General features: G+C 41.8%; 1 pseudogene across 1 annotated transcript in view; it reads right to left on the reverse strand.

Moving 5' to 3' along the window:
- Positions 1–11,545: 11,545 nt before the first annotated feature.
- Positions 11,546–13,680, reverse strand: part of LOC110069726 (uncharacterized) — a 29,667-nt pseudogene continuing 27,532 nt past the window's right edge. The window contains exon 27 of the transcript XR_016204429.1: positions 11,546–13,540. The product of XR_016204429.1 is annotated as an uncharacterized LOC110069726 (transcript). The remainder of the gene's footprint in view (positions 13,541–13,680) is intronic.

Raw genomic sequence — 13,680 nt, forward strand, 5'->3', positions numbered from 1 at the left:
AGCGTGATTTTGACCAAATTTAAGTCGATTTCCAGGATGTTGGACGATATTTCCGAGTCCCAGAGACTCTAAACTAATTCGAGAACACTTTCGTTTTCAGTGAAATGGAGAGAGGAAAAATTTTTGAACGCTTGGTTATGAGCAGTCTGGCCAAAATATAGCTACTTAGTGTTTGTAAAGTCGCCGAGAGTGGGCTACGCGTAGCGTGATTTTAAGTGACTTTGGGTCGATTTCCAGGATTTTGACCGATATTTCCGAGTCTCAGAGACTCTAAACTAATTCGAGAAGACTTTGGTTCTCAGTGAATTGGACAGAGGGAAAATTTTTGAACGCTTGGTTATGAGCAGTCTGGCCGAAATATAGCCACTTAGTGACCAGAAAATCGCCGCGACTGGGCTACGCGCAGCGTGATTTTTACCAATTTTGGGTCCATTTCCAGGAACTTGGGCGACATTTCCGAGTCCCAGGGACTCTAAACGAATGCGAGAAGACTTTTTAGTGACTAAGTGAGTTAAAGAGGGGTTATATTTCGGGGAGATTAGACATAACCAAGCGTTCAAAAATTTTTTCTCTGTCCATTCAACTGTAAACCAAAGTCTTCTCGATTTAGTTTAGAGTCCCTGGGACTCGGAAATATTGCCCAAGCTCCTGGAAATCCACCCAAAGTTGATCAAAATTACGCTGCGCGTAGCCCGGTCTCGGCGACTTTCTAGTCACTAAGTGGCTATATTTCGGCAAGACTGCTCATAACCAAGCGTTCAAAAATTTTTCCTCTTTCCATTTCACTAGAAACGAAAGTCTTCTCGAATTAGTTTACAGTCCCTGGGACTCGGAAATATCGCCCAAGTTCCTGGAAATCGACCCAGAGTCAAAATCACTCTGGGCATAGCCCGGTCTCGGCGACTCTCTAGTCACTAAGTGAGTTAAAGAGGGCTATATCTCGGGCAGACTGCTCATAACCAAGCGTTCAAAAATTTTTCCTCTGTCCCTTTTACTGACAACCAAAGTCTTCTCGAATTAGTTTAGAGTCCCTGGGACTCAGAAATATCGCCCCAGTTAATATAAATCGAACTTTGAGTACTGTCCAAATCGACAGATTTCCAAAAGTGAAATACACGTGTGTAGATTTGGGGGAAGGCTAAAAGTAGTAGCTTTAAAAAGTTAGGTAAGCACTGGCTGGGATCCCCGCACCTAAAACGCAAGTGTGGCGCAACTCTAAACGCGCGAGAACTTCCGAGAGAAAAGAAAGTTAATACAGGCGAGAACCTCCGACCTAAGCACTGTCCAAATCGATAGACCTCCACAAGTGAAATACGTTTCTGTAGATTTCGTGGACGGCAAAAACTAGCATTTTTAAAGAGCCCCTTAAGCATAGTTTGGGATCCCCACACCAAAAACGCGAGTTTGCCGCATTGCTAAATGCGCGAAAACGCGCGAGTGTAAAAGAGATATAAATGGGCGAGAATCATTAACCCAGGCATTCTCCAAAGCGACGGACTTCCACAAGTGAAATACACGTGTGTAGATTTGGAGGCGGACCAAATCTAGCATTTTTAAAGAGCCCCGTGAGCATACTCTGGAATCCCCACACGAGACACGCAGGTGTAGCGCATCTCTAAACGCGCGAGAACTTACGAGAGAAAAAAAAGTTGATATGGGCGAGAATCTCTTACCCGAGCACTCTCTAAATCGAAAGACTTCCACAAGTAAAAAATACACATGTTTAAATTTAAGAGAGGGCCAAAACTAGCATCTAGCCCAGTGAGCATAGTTTAAGATCCCGATACCAAAAGTTCGCAAGTGCTGCATAGCTAAACGCGCGAGAAAAGACAAGGAAAAAGTAAATTGACATGGTTAAAAATATCCACCCAAGCACTGTTTAAATCGATAGACTTTCACACGTGAAATACAGGTTAGAGATTTATAAGACGGCTAACACTAACATCTTTAAAAAGAGAGGAAAGCAAAAATTAGGATCTCCGTACCTAAGACGCGAGTGTGGCGCATGTCTAAAACGCACGAAAACTTACGAAAGAAAAGAAAGTTGATAGGGGCAATAATCTCTCACCCAAGCACTGTCCAAACCCAAAGACTTCCACAAGTGAAATACACGTGTGTAGATTTAGGGGAGGGCTAAACGTAACATCTTTAAAAGTTAGGAAAGCATTGCTTCGCATCCCCGCACGTAAAACGCAAGTGTGACGCATCTCTAAGCGCGCGAGAACTTACGAGAAAAAGGAAAGTTGATATGGGTGAAAATGTAAGACCCAAATACTGTGCAAATCGATAGTTTTCCACAAGTGAAATACACGTGTGTAGATTTGGGGGAGGGCTAAAAGTAGCATCTTTGAAAAGTTAGCTAAGCACTGATTGGAAACCCTGCACTTCAAACGCGAGTATGGCGCATCTCTAAACGCGCCAGAACTTACGAGAGAAAACTAAGTTGATATGGGCGAGAATGTCGAACCTAAACACTATGCAAATCGATAGTTTTCCGCAAGTGAAATACACGTGTGTAGATTTGGGAGAGGGCTAAAGATACCATCTTTGAAAAGCTAGCTAAGCATTGGTTGGAAACCTTGCACCTTAAACGCGAGTGTCGCGCATCTCTAAACGCGCCAGAACTTACGAGAGAAAACAAAGTTGATATGGGCGAGAATGTCCAACCCAAACACTATGCAAATCGATAGTTTTCCACAAGTGAAATATACGTGTGTAGATTTGGGGGAGGGCTAAAAGAACCATCTTTGAAAACTTAGCTAAGCATTGGTTGGGATCTCTGCACCTAAAACGCGAGTGTGGCGCATCTCTAAACGCGCGAGAGCTTACCAGAGAAAGAAAGTTGATAGAAGCGAGAACGTTTTCACGCAGGCATTGTCCAAATCGATAGACTTCCATAAGTGAAATAAACGTTGGAGATCGGAAGAGGGCTAAAACTAGCATGTTTGAAATTTTAGGTAACAATTGCTTGGGATCCCGGCACCTAAAACGCGGGTTTGCCGCATCTCTAAAGGCGAGAGTACTTACGAGAGAAAAGAAAGTTGATATGGGCGAGAATGTCTAACCCAAAAACTGCGCAAATCGATAGTTTTTGCAAGTGAAATACACGTGTGTAGATTTGGGAGAGGGCTTAAAGTATCACCTTTAAAATGTTAGGTGAGCATTGGCTGGGATCCCGGCACCTGACACGCGAGTGTGCCGCATCTCTCAACGCGCAAGAACTTATGAGAGAAGGGAAAGTTGATATGGGCGAGAATTTCTTACCCAAGCACTGTGCAAATCGATACATTTCCCCAAGCAAAATACACGTGTCTAGATTTGTACCATCTTTGAAACGTTAGGTAGCCATTGGTTGTCATCCCAGCACCTGAAACGCAAGTGTGGCGCATCTCTAAACGCGCGAGAACTTACGAGACAAAAGAAAGTTGATAGGGGCGAGAATCTCTTACCCAAGCACTGTTTAAATCGACAGTTTTCCACAAGTGAAATACACGTGTGTAGATTTGGGGCAGGGCTAACTGTAGCACCTTTAAAATGTTAGGTAAGCATTGGTTGGGATCCCGGCACCTGAAACGCAAGTGTGGCGCATCTCTGAACGCGCGAGAACTTACAAAAGAAAAGAAGATTGATATTGGCGAGAATGTCCAATCCAAACACTGTGGAAATGGATAGTTTTCCACCAGTGAAATACTCGTGTTTAGATTTGGGGAAGGGCTAAATGTAGTGTCTTTCAGATATTAGGTAAGCATTGGTTGGGATCCCAACACCTGAAACGCGAGTGTGGCGCATCTCTAAACACGCAAAAACTTACGAGAGAAAAGAGAGTTGATATGGGCGAGAATCTCTTACCCAAATACTCTGCAAATCGATAGTTTTCCAAAAGTGAAATACACGTGTTTAGATCTGGAGGAGCGCTAAAAGTAGCATCTTAAAAAAGTTAGGTAGGCATTGGTTAGGATCCTTGCAGCTAAAACGCTAGTGTGGCGCATCTCTAGACGCGCGAGAACTTACGAGCGAATAGAAAGTTGATAGGGGCGAGAATCTCTCACCCAAGCACTGCCCAAATCGATAGACTTTCACCAGTGAAATAAGCGTTGGAGATTTGAAAGAGGGCTTAAAGTAGCATTTTCAAAAAGTTAGGCAACCATTGGTTGGGATCCCGGCACCTTAAGCACGGGTGTGGCCCATCTCTAAACGCGTGAGAACTTACTAGAAAAAAAGAAAGTTGATATGGGCGAGAATGTCCAACGAAAACACTGTGCAAATCGATGGTTTTCTACAAGTAAAATATACGTGTGTAGATTTGGGGAAGGGCTAAAAGTAACATCTTTAAAATGTTAGGTAAGCATTGGTTGAAATCCCTGCACCTAGAACGCCAGTGTGGCGCATCTCAAAACGCGTGAGAACTTACGATAGAAAAGAAAGTTGATATGGGCGAGAATGCCCAACCCAAACACTGTGCAAATCAATAGTTCTTTACAAGTAAAATAAACGTGTTTAGATTTAGGTGAGGGCTAAAAGTAGCATCTTTAAGAAGTTATGTAGGCATTGCTTGGAATACCGGCACCTGATACGCGAGTGTGGTGCATCTTGAAACGCGCGAGAACTTACGAGAGAAAAGAAAGTTGACATGGACGAGAATCTTTTACCCAAGCACTGTGAAAATCGATAGATTTCCCCAAGCGAAATACACGTGTGTAGATTTCAGGGAGGGCTAAAAGTAGCATCTTTGAAAACCTAGGTGAGCATTGGCTGGGAGCCCTGCACCTTAAATGCGAGTGCGGCGCATCTCTAAACGCGCGAGAACTTACGAGAGAAAAGAAAGATGATAGGTTCGAGAATCTCTCACCCAAGCACTGTCAAAATCGTTAGAGCTCCACAAATGAAATAAAGATTGGAGATTTGGAAGAGGGCTAAAAGTAGCATCTTTGAAAAGTTAGGTACGCATTGGTTGGTATCTCTGCACCTTAAACGGAAGTGTGGCGCATCTCTAAACGAGCGAGAACTTAAGATTGAAAAGAAAGATGAAAAAGGCGAGAATCTCTTAGCCAAGCACTGTCAAAATCGATAGACCTCCACAAGTGAAATAAACGTTGGAGATTTGGAAGAGGGCTAAAAGTAGCATTTTTAAAAAGCTAGGTACGCATTGGTTGGTGTCCCTGCACCTAAAACGGAAATGTGGCGCATCATTAAGCGCGCGAGAACTAAGAAGAGAAAAAAAAATTGATATGGGCGAGAATTTCCAACCCAAACACTATGCAAATCGAGAGTTTTTTGACAAGTAAAATACACGTGTGTAGATTTAAAGTAGGGCTAAAAGAAGCATCTTTAAAAAGTTAGGTAAGCATTGTTGGCATCCCGGCACCTGCATTGCAAGTGTGGCGCATCTCTAAACGCACGAGAACTTAGGAGAGCAAAGAAAGTTGATACGGGTGAGAATCCCTCACCCGGGCAGTGTGCAAATCGTTAGTTTTCCAAGAGTTAAAAACGCTTGTTTAGATCTGGAGGAGGGCTAAAAGTAGCATCTTTCAAAAGTTAGGTAAGCATTGGTTAAGATTCCTGCCTTTCAAACGCGAGTGTGGCGCATCTCTAAACGCGCGAGAACTTACGAGAAAAAAGAAAGTTGATAAGGGCGAGAATCTGTTACCAAAGCACTTTTTGCAAATCAATAGTTTTCCACAAGTGAAAGACAAGTGTGTAGATTTGAGGGAAGGCTAAAAGTAGCATCTTTAAAAAGTTAGGTAACCATTGGTTGGGACCTCTGTACCTAAAACGCGACTGTGGCGCATCTCTAAACGCGCAAGAACTTACGAGGTAAAAGAAAGTTGGTATGTGCAAAAATGTCCCACCCAAACACTGTGCAAATCAATAGCTTTTTACAAGTGAAATACAGGTTGGTAGATTTGGAGAAGGGCTAAAAGTAGCACCTTTAAAAATTTAGGTAAGAATTGGTTAGGATCCATTTACCTGAAACGCGAAAGTGGCGCATCTCGAAACGCACGAGAACTTACTAGATAAAAGAAAGTTGATACGAGAGAGAATCTCTGACCCAAGCACCTTCCAAATCGATGGACCTCCACAGGTGAAATAAACGTTGGAGACTTGGACAAGGGCTAAAACTAGCATCTTTAAAAAGTTAGGTGACCATTGGTTGGGATCCCGGCACCTAAAACGCGGGTGTGCCGCATCTCTAAACACGAGAGAAAAGAAAGTTGACATGGGCGAGAATGTCCATACCCACACTGTGCAAATCGGTAGTTTTTAACAAGTAAAATACACGTGTGTAGATTTAAAGGAGGGCTAAAAGCAGCATCTTTAAAAAGTTAGGTAAGCATTAGTTGGGATCCTGGCACCTGAAACGCGAGTGTGGCGCATCTCTAAACGCGCGAGTTGGCGAGAATGTCCAACACAAACACTGTGCAAATCGATAGTTTTCCACTAGTGAAATACACGTGCGTAGATTTGGGGCAGGGCTAAAAGTAGCATCTTTAAACCGTTAAGTAAAAATTGGTTGGGATCTCTGCACCTAAAACGCGAGTGCGGCGTATCTCGAAACGCGCGAAAAACTTAAGAGAAAAAAAAATAGGCGCGAGAATCTCTTACACAAGCACTTTCCAAGTCGATAGACTTCCAGAAATGAAATAGACGTTCAAGATTTTGAAGAGGGCTAAAAGTAGCCGCTTTAAAAAGTTAGGTAAGCATTGTTTGGGGTCCCTGCACCTGAAACGCTAGTGTGGCGCATCTCTAAACGAGCGAGAACTTACGAGAGAAAAGAAAGTTGATATGGGCGAGAATGTCCAACCCAAACACTCTGCAAATCGATAGTTTTCTTACAAGTAAAATACACGTGTGTAGATTTAAAAGAGGGCTAAATGGAGCACCTTTGAAAAGTTAGTTCAGCATTGGTTGGCGTCCCGGCACCTGAAACGCAAGTGTGGCGCATCTCTAAACGCGCGGGAGAGAAAAGAAAGTTGGCATAAGCGAGAATCTCTCACTCAAGCATTGTGCAAATCGATATTTTTCCACCAGTGAAATACACGTGTTTAGATCTAGAGGAGGGCTAAAAGTACCATCTTTTAATAGTAAGGTAAGTATTGGTTGGAATCCCTGCACCTAAAACGCGAGTATGGTGCATCTCTAAACACCAGTGAAATACACGTGTTTAGATTTAGAGGAGGGCTAAAAGTACCATCTTATAATAGTAAGGTAAGTATTGGTTGGAATCCCTGCACCTTAAACGCGAGTATGGTGCATCTCTAAACACCAGTGAAATACACGTGTTTAGATTTAGAGGAGGGCTAAAAGTACCATCTTTTAATAGTAAGGTAAGTATTGGTTGGAATCCCTGCACCTAAAACGCGAGTATGGTGCATCTCTAAACACCAGTGAAATACACGTGTTTAGATTTAGAGGAGGGCTAAAAGTACCATCTTTTAATAGTAAGGTAAGTATTGGTTGGAATCCCTGCACCTAAAACGCGAGTATGGTGCATCTCTAAACGCGCGAGAACTTACTAGAGAAAAGAAAGTAGATAGGGGCGAGAATCTCTCATCCAAGCACTGTCCAAATCGAAAAACTTCCATAAGTGAAATAAACATTGGAGATTTGGAAGAGGGTTAAAACTAGCATCTTTAAAAAGTTAGGTAACCATTGGTTGGGATCCCGGCAACTAAAGCCCGAGTGTGGCGCATTTCTAAGCGCGTGAGAACTTACGAGAGAAAAGAAAGTTGATATATATGGGCGAGAATCTCTCACCCAAGCACTGTTTAAATCGATAGACTTCCACGAGTGAAATACACGTGTGTAGATTTGAGAGAGGGCTAAAAGTAGCATCTCTAAAAAGTTAGGTAAGCATTGGTTGTGATCCGTACGCCTAAAACGCGAGTGAGGCGTATCTCTAAACGCGGGAGAACTTACGAGAGAAAAGAAAGTTAATAGGGGCGAGAATCTTTCACCTAAGGACTGTCCAAGTCGAGAATTCCACAAGTGAAATAAACATTACAGATTTGGAAGAGGGCTAAAACTAGCATCTTTAAAAAGTTAGGTAACCATTGGTTTGGATCTCGGCTCCTAAAACGCGGGTGTGGCGCATCTCTAAACACGAGAATACTTACGAGAGAAACGAAAGTTGATAGGGGCGAGAATATCCAACCCAAACACTGTGCAAATCGATAGTTTTCCACAGGTGAAATACACTTGTGTAGATTTGGGGGAGGGCTAAAAGTAGCGTCTTTAAAAAGTTAGGTAGGCATTGCTTGAGATCCCGGCAGCTAAAACGCGAGTGTGGCGCAACTCTGAACGCGCAAGGACTTACGAGAGAAAAGAAAGTTGATATAGGCAGGAATCTCTTACCCCATGAGGGAAGGCAAATGACTTCTACTGTAAGTATCTCTTCCCGGTGTTGTTGATTTTTGTTGTTGTTGTTGTTGTTTTTCTTTTAATTTTATGAGAACAGGGCTGCATTCCTTTAAGGCTGTGGGTATAATTCGTAAAAACACTGAATTCTTATAAATCGTTTTGAAATTCTTTGTTCCAGCTCAAATTTATGTTGTTGGCACATGGGTGGGCCGTGATGTGAGATACCTTAAACTATTTTTATTGTTCATGATGCACTGCTACATTAATCTGCATTATGAATATTTAACTGCTGTGGTCTAGTTTTTAATTTCAATATGATTAAACGTACTTTTTATGCGTTCCTGTTAAAAATGATGCAAAGTTGTTAATCTTAGTAATTTTAATTTGAAGAAAAGGTCCTGTTAGTGCCTTCTTGTTACTTGATGAAAATTTTGCGGGGTTTGTTCTACCAGGGCTCTTCATGACGCCATCCTGGAATAATCAATACGTTCCCTAGTTGAATCGCCTTTAGTTTATCGTACGTTTTTCAGGTTATTGATTGGAAAAAAAATATACTTTTGAATCTTAGTTCCTCTATTTTCAGGGGATGGGGGGTGGGCTCACTTCTTTCGGAGGTCGTTACTTACGGACTTGTACGATTCGTTGCTTGTACGAGCCACTGGCTAGCCATTGGCCAAGCCATTGGTAGCCGTGCATGGTCACCTAAAACACTGACCATCTATCTTAGCTCCATGTACTAAGTTTCTCCTCACGCTTCTTTTTTTGCCCTTGGCTGTGTAATTGCGCGATATTTTCTACACAATAACTTCAATTGCCGAGCATGATAGTACTGCACGTGGCTCCCACTGCCAACGACATACTCAGACAAGTATTCCAGATCATCTGGGCTTTTATTCCTTAAGATCTGTTTTAGACTGATTAATCAAACGCTCCTTTACGCCCGGAAAAGCATCTCGATGCAAGCTGAGAGTTTATTGTGATGGCTTTCATTGGGTAAACAAGACATTTACGTCTGCTCGCCGCGCTCAACATCCATTCGTAGGCACTTTGGTATCTTTAAGTTCAGGTCGTAGATCTGAACTTGGTTCAGGGGGAGAAGCAGAGGAAGGTTCATGTTGTGTAATTCGTTCATCATTGCGGGATTACTTGATTTATCGGCATTTCCCGGTTTTGTCCGCTCACTTTTTTTTCCTGCCCAAGTCTTTTTCCACGTGCGTTTAGACTCGATCCGATATATAATGACCTTGTTTTGTTCCAGATTATTGGCGTCGGTGGAGTCCGCCATCATTTGAAAGCATCGGGAATGACTCAAACGCACTATTTACATTTAAAGCACTATTAATATCTTTACTTCATTTTAAAGCTTGTCTCATATTCCATCGGCCCTTTCTGGTTTATTATTTTTTTATTTAATATCATCGGCATGTCACTGAAACAGATTATGACGTCTTCCATGGCCGCAAAACGAAGAACCCTAATGAGAGTACGTAAGGAATGCTAGGAAAATTTCCTACCATTTCTCTGCGGTACTTACAGTAGAAGCCCCTTGGGTACCGTCATGTTATATAGCTGCTGGCATTTAGTGTAAAGTGGTAAGACTGGAGGAATTAACACAACTAGGATATCGCCAGTACATCCAGGACACCTGAAAATTTCTGAACCCATTTCCAGTTCCAAGTGAGAGAAGAGAACTGACCCAAAGGAGGGTTACTTTCTCTTTGATGATGATGATGATGATGATGATGATGATGATTTTTAATATGTTATGTAATGTTTGGGGGTATGCATGTGGAATCCCAATAGATATGAAAATATGTAAATGAAAAGAATATAACAATTCAGTAAACTCTGGTTAGTAGCTAGAGCGGGTAGGATTACATTTAGGTAATGCGACTGGACCACAAATCCACCGATAAAATCGCGCGTTAGATTCAACTTTACCCGAGCTATATAATAATAATACAAAATATTTCCTTTGTTTTTCTTTCTTTCTTTTTTTTATTATTATTATTATTTTTTTTTTTTTTTAATTTTGAGCTGCAGTAGTATTTTACAATTCCTAACAGTCTTCTATCGGCTTGAGTCTACTATGGGGAGTCATATCTTGACTTTCTGCCTTTTTTCAACCCACAGCATCAGCCCCCTCTTCCCATCGCGGTTAGTATGGAACACAGATTACGGACTGCAGACTACAGATTGGATATAAACCACCAGACCATGGATTGCGGACTTAGTATATCACACTACTAGGGTAAACCTAAATTAGGACAAATATTATTCGATGACGAACTATTCTCCACGAGCAGGCAAAATGAACCAGACCTCGCACTCTCATTGGCCACCCGAGCGAGCAAGATGGGGATATCTTGCCCACTCGGGGATATCTTTCCATATAATGTATCCTTTCTGCTGTTTGGTAAAGTAGGCAGTTAGTCGAAGCTAACGCCGGATCTATTTTGGCCATAAAAGCGCAATAACGAGTATTTTGGCGAAAGATCCTGCTGAAGAGTGTCCAGCATAATTTCAGACGTGTGATTTCATAGAATGAACAACAAGGAGCCCACCCCCGATTTTTGTCGGCGTCTTTGTAAAGATGATTCATGCCAGTCTGAGAAGCCTGGGATACAAAGCTGGGCTGGGGGGTGGGAGTTGATAAATAGAGCTACCTTTCAAAATAGGTTTTGAAACTTTTTGCATACTGGCAAAGTTCGTAATAAATTTAGTTGTTGGTATTAAAAGTAAAAACGACTTATGGGATAACATTAGATGCACAACGCCTAGTAACTTGTAACATGTAAGAGTGTCCATGTTAAGAGTCCTTGTCAGTTTAGAGGAAATGTTTCTTGAAATTGTTCTATCAATCGAGGTGACTTAAAGAACACAAGCTAGCAAACAAAAAAGCAAACAATCAATCGAAGCTAAATTTCAAGTGGCTCTCTCAATCGTCCCTCTTGTTTAACAAAGCTATCATTCTTTAAGAGTTGGGGTGAATTTTTAGCTCTTGTTGAATTGATCGCCTTGATTAAGCCGAACCGTTCACGTCAGGAGAATGAGTAACTGTATGAGTTAATAAAGTTGTTGTCGTTATTGCTGTGTTGTTGTTGAAGCAACTGATCAATAAGAATAATATTCTTCTTTAAGGAGATTGAACATAGCAGATTCTAGCCCATTCAAACAGCTACTGTAATCCCAGTTTCAGTTTTATTATTGCAAACTGTTTCCAGAAACCAACTTAACATAAGATGGTTAACATCACCCTAGACCTAAACCCTAACCCTAATCCCACTTAATTAAATTTTATGGACATCTTGTTCATAGAAGCATGTCTCAATATTTAGCTGGATGATATATGCAAATTAGGCGCGGTGGCCTCATGGTTAGTGCGCTCGTCTCCGGATCGAGCGGTCCGGGTTCGAGCCCTTGCCGGGGACATTGTGTTGTGTCCTTGGGCAAGACACTTTACTCTCACAGTGCCTCTCTCCACCCAGGTGTATAAATGGGTACCGGCGAACTTAATGCCGGGGGTAACCCTGCGATGGACTAGCGTCCCATCCAGGGGGGAGTAGAAATACTCCTAGTCGCTTCATGCTACAGAAACCGGGATAAGCTCCGGCCTGATGGGCCACTTGGCTCGTATGCAGACTTTACCTTACCTTTTACATCTGGCGGCCAAAAACTTCCAGAAATTCTTTGAGTGAAAATGGCACCAGTTTACATCTGGAGTCATTTACCTTGAATGTACCCAGATAGCTCAAAAGGTTAGCAACAAAACATCTGTTCCCGGACGTTGTTAAATTTTTCATCAATTTTGAAAATAAACGGCTTTTTGTGCTATTGCCCGGTCTCCCAATAAAAGTAAATTCTTAATTTATGCTATTGTTTTAAAAAAAGCTCTCAACAAGTCCGGGCACGGATATAAAGTACGTACTATTCTTAACATTATAAAGATAATGCCAGCTTCCTAGATGCTGTAAAAAGTGGTGCCATTTCTCTAAAAAGAAATTTGAGCTAAAGATAGTCCCGACAGGTCACGTGACCTAATTTGCATATATCATCCAGCTAAATATGACAAGATTTGCAAGCCTATTAGTCTGAAAACGTTTTCGGTTAATGTGGTTAAAGCCTGAGAAGATAGACCACCCCCCTAATTTTTGGGTGCAATAAGGAAAGAGCTATGCCTTAATTGTCTAGAAATCGATAAAAAATTACCAAAAGAGAAGCGATCAAGTATTTTTCTACCATTAACCTACATGCTAAAACGACTAATTAAAATATTCCCTGTCTATATGTCTGGATTTATGGAAAACGAGTCAAAATTGGGGGAAAGCCAGCTATAGTCCCCTACAAGGAGGGTTGGGGCAGACAGCCTAGGTCCCTGGCAAACAGCTGATACCAAACCGGGCCACAGAGTGGGGCAGTTTTTACGGTAGAACTTCTCATTTACTTTGCAGGACAGCCTGGGCCGCCACGCTGTGTAGGCTCAGGGACCAGCAGCCAGGCAGCCACACACAAACAAGGTGGGTGAGTAGGCTGTTTGGTGACAGACTGCTTGAGATTAATTGATATCAAAAGCCTGTGTATTTTCTTGAAAAAGAGGTAGGATCGTTGTGCTGAAATTGACACGGATATGTATATAATAGACCATGTAATTATTTCAATAATTACAGTAATCATAGTAATTATTTTTGTCATGTAAATGCACCTAGTTAGCATCAGAACAACTTGTTTTACACAACAAAAGCAGTGAGGTCTGTATCAAAACAAGGTCAACTCTAGCCTCGCTGCCATACAAAGGCCAGCTCACTGAGCAGACAACTGTAAAATGGTCGATTCGTGTTTTTGCCTACTACAATGGTGCATGTGATTGTTCTGATATAAATCACTCAATGTGTTAGAGGCAAAGTGCAGAAAACCACCCTTTTATGGAATCTACACCTCTGACTGATTAAAATTAAGTCTTCTGAAATCATTTCCAGCTGCATCTTGTGCATCATCTTGCGAAAGGTAATTCACACTGTCAAAACAAAGACCGCGCTTCTGAAATTCACAGATTTCTATAGAAAATGGATCCTTCGTTTGAATAGTTTCAGTATCAGCATATGTTGGATTGCTGCGTCCCATATCGTCATCCACTGGGTACGGGTAAGTACGTCTTTCGTTTCGTGACATTGTTTTGCCAGCACTATAGAAATAAAATAATTAAAATTATCAAAAACTGGATCATTAGATAATGCAATTCGAGAGATTTCCTTGGCTTAGCCATCATGGGTTATGAGCCATTATACCATGCTCTACCAATATGGTAAGCGCACGAGTGATTTT

Source organism: Orbicella faveolata, unplaced genomic scaffold, assembly GCF_042242905.1.
Source record: "Orbicella faveolata isolate gen_17 unplaced genomic scaffold, um_ofav_v1 contig_48, whole genome shotgun sequence".
NCBI lineage: Eukaryota > Metazoa > Cnidaria > Anthozoa > Scleractinia > Merulinidae > Orbicella > Orbicella faveolata.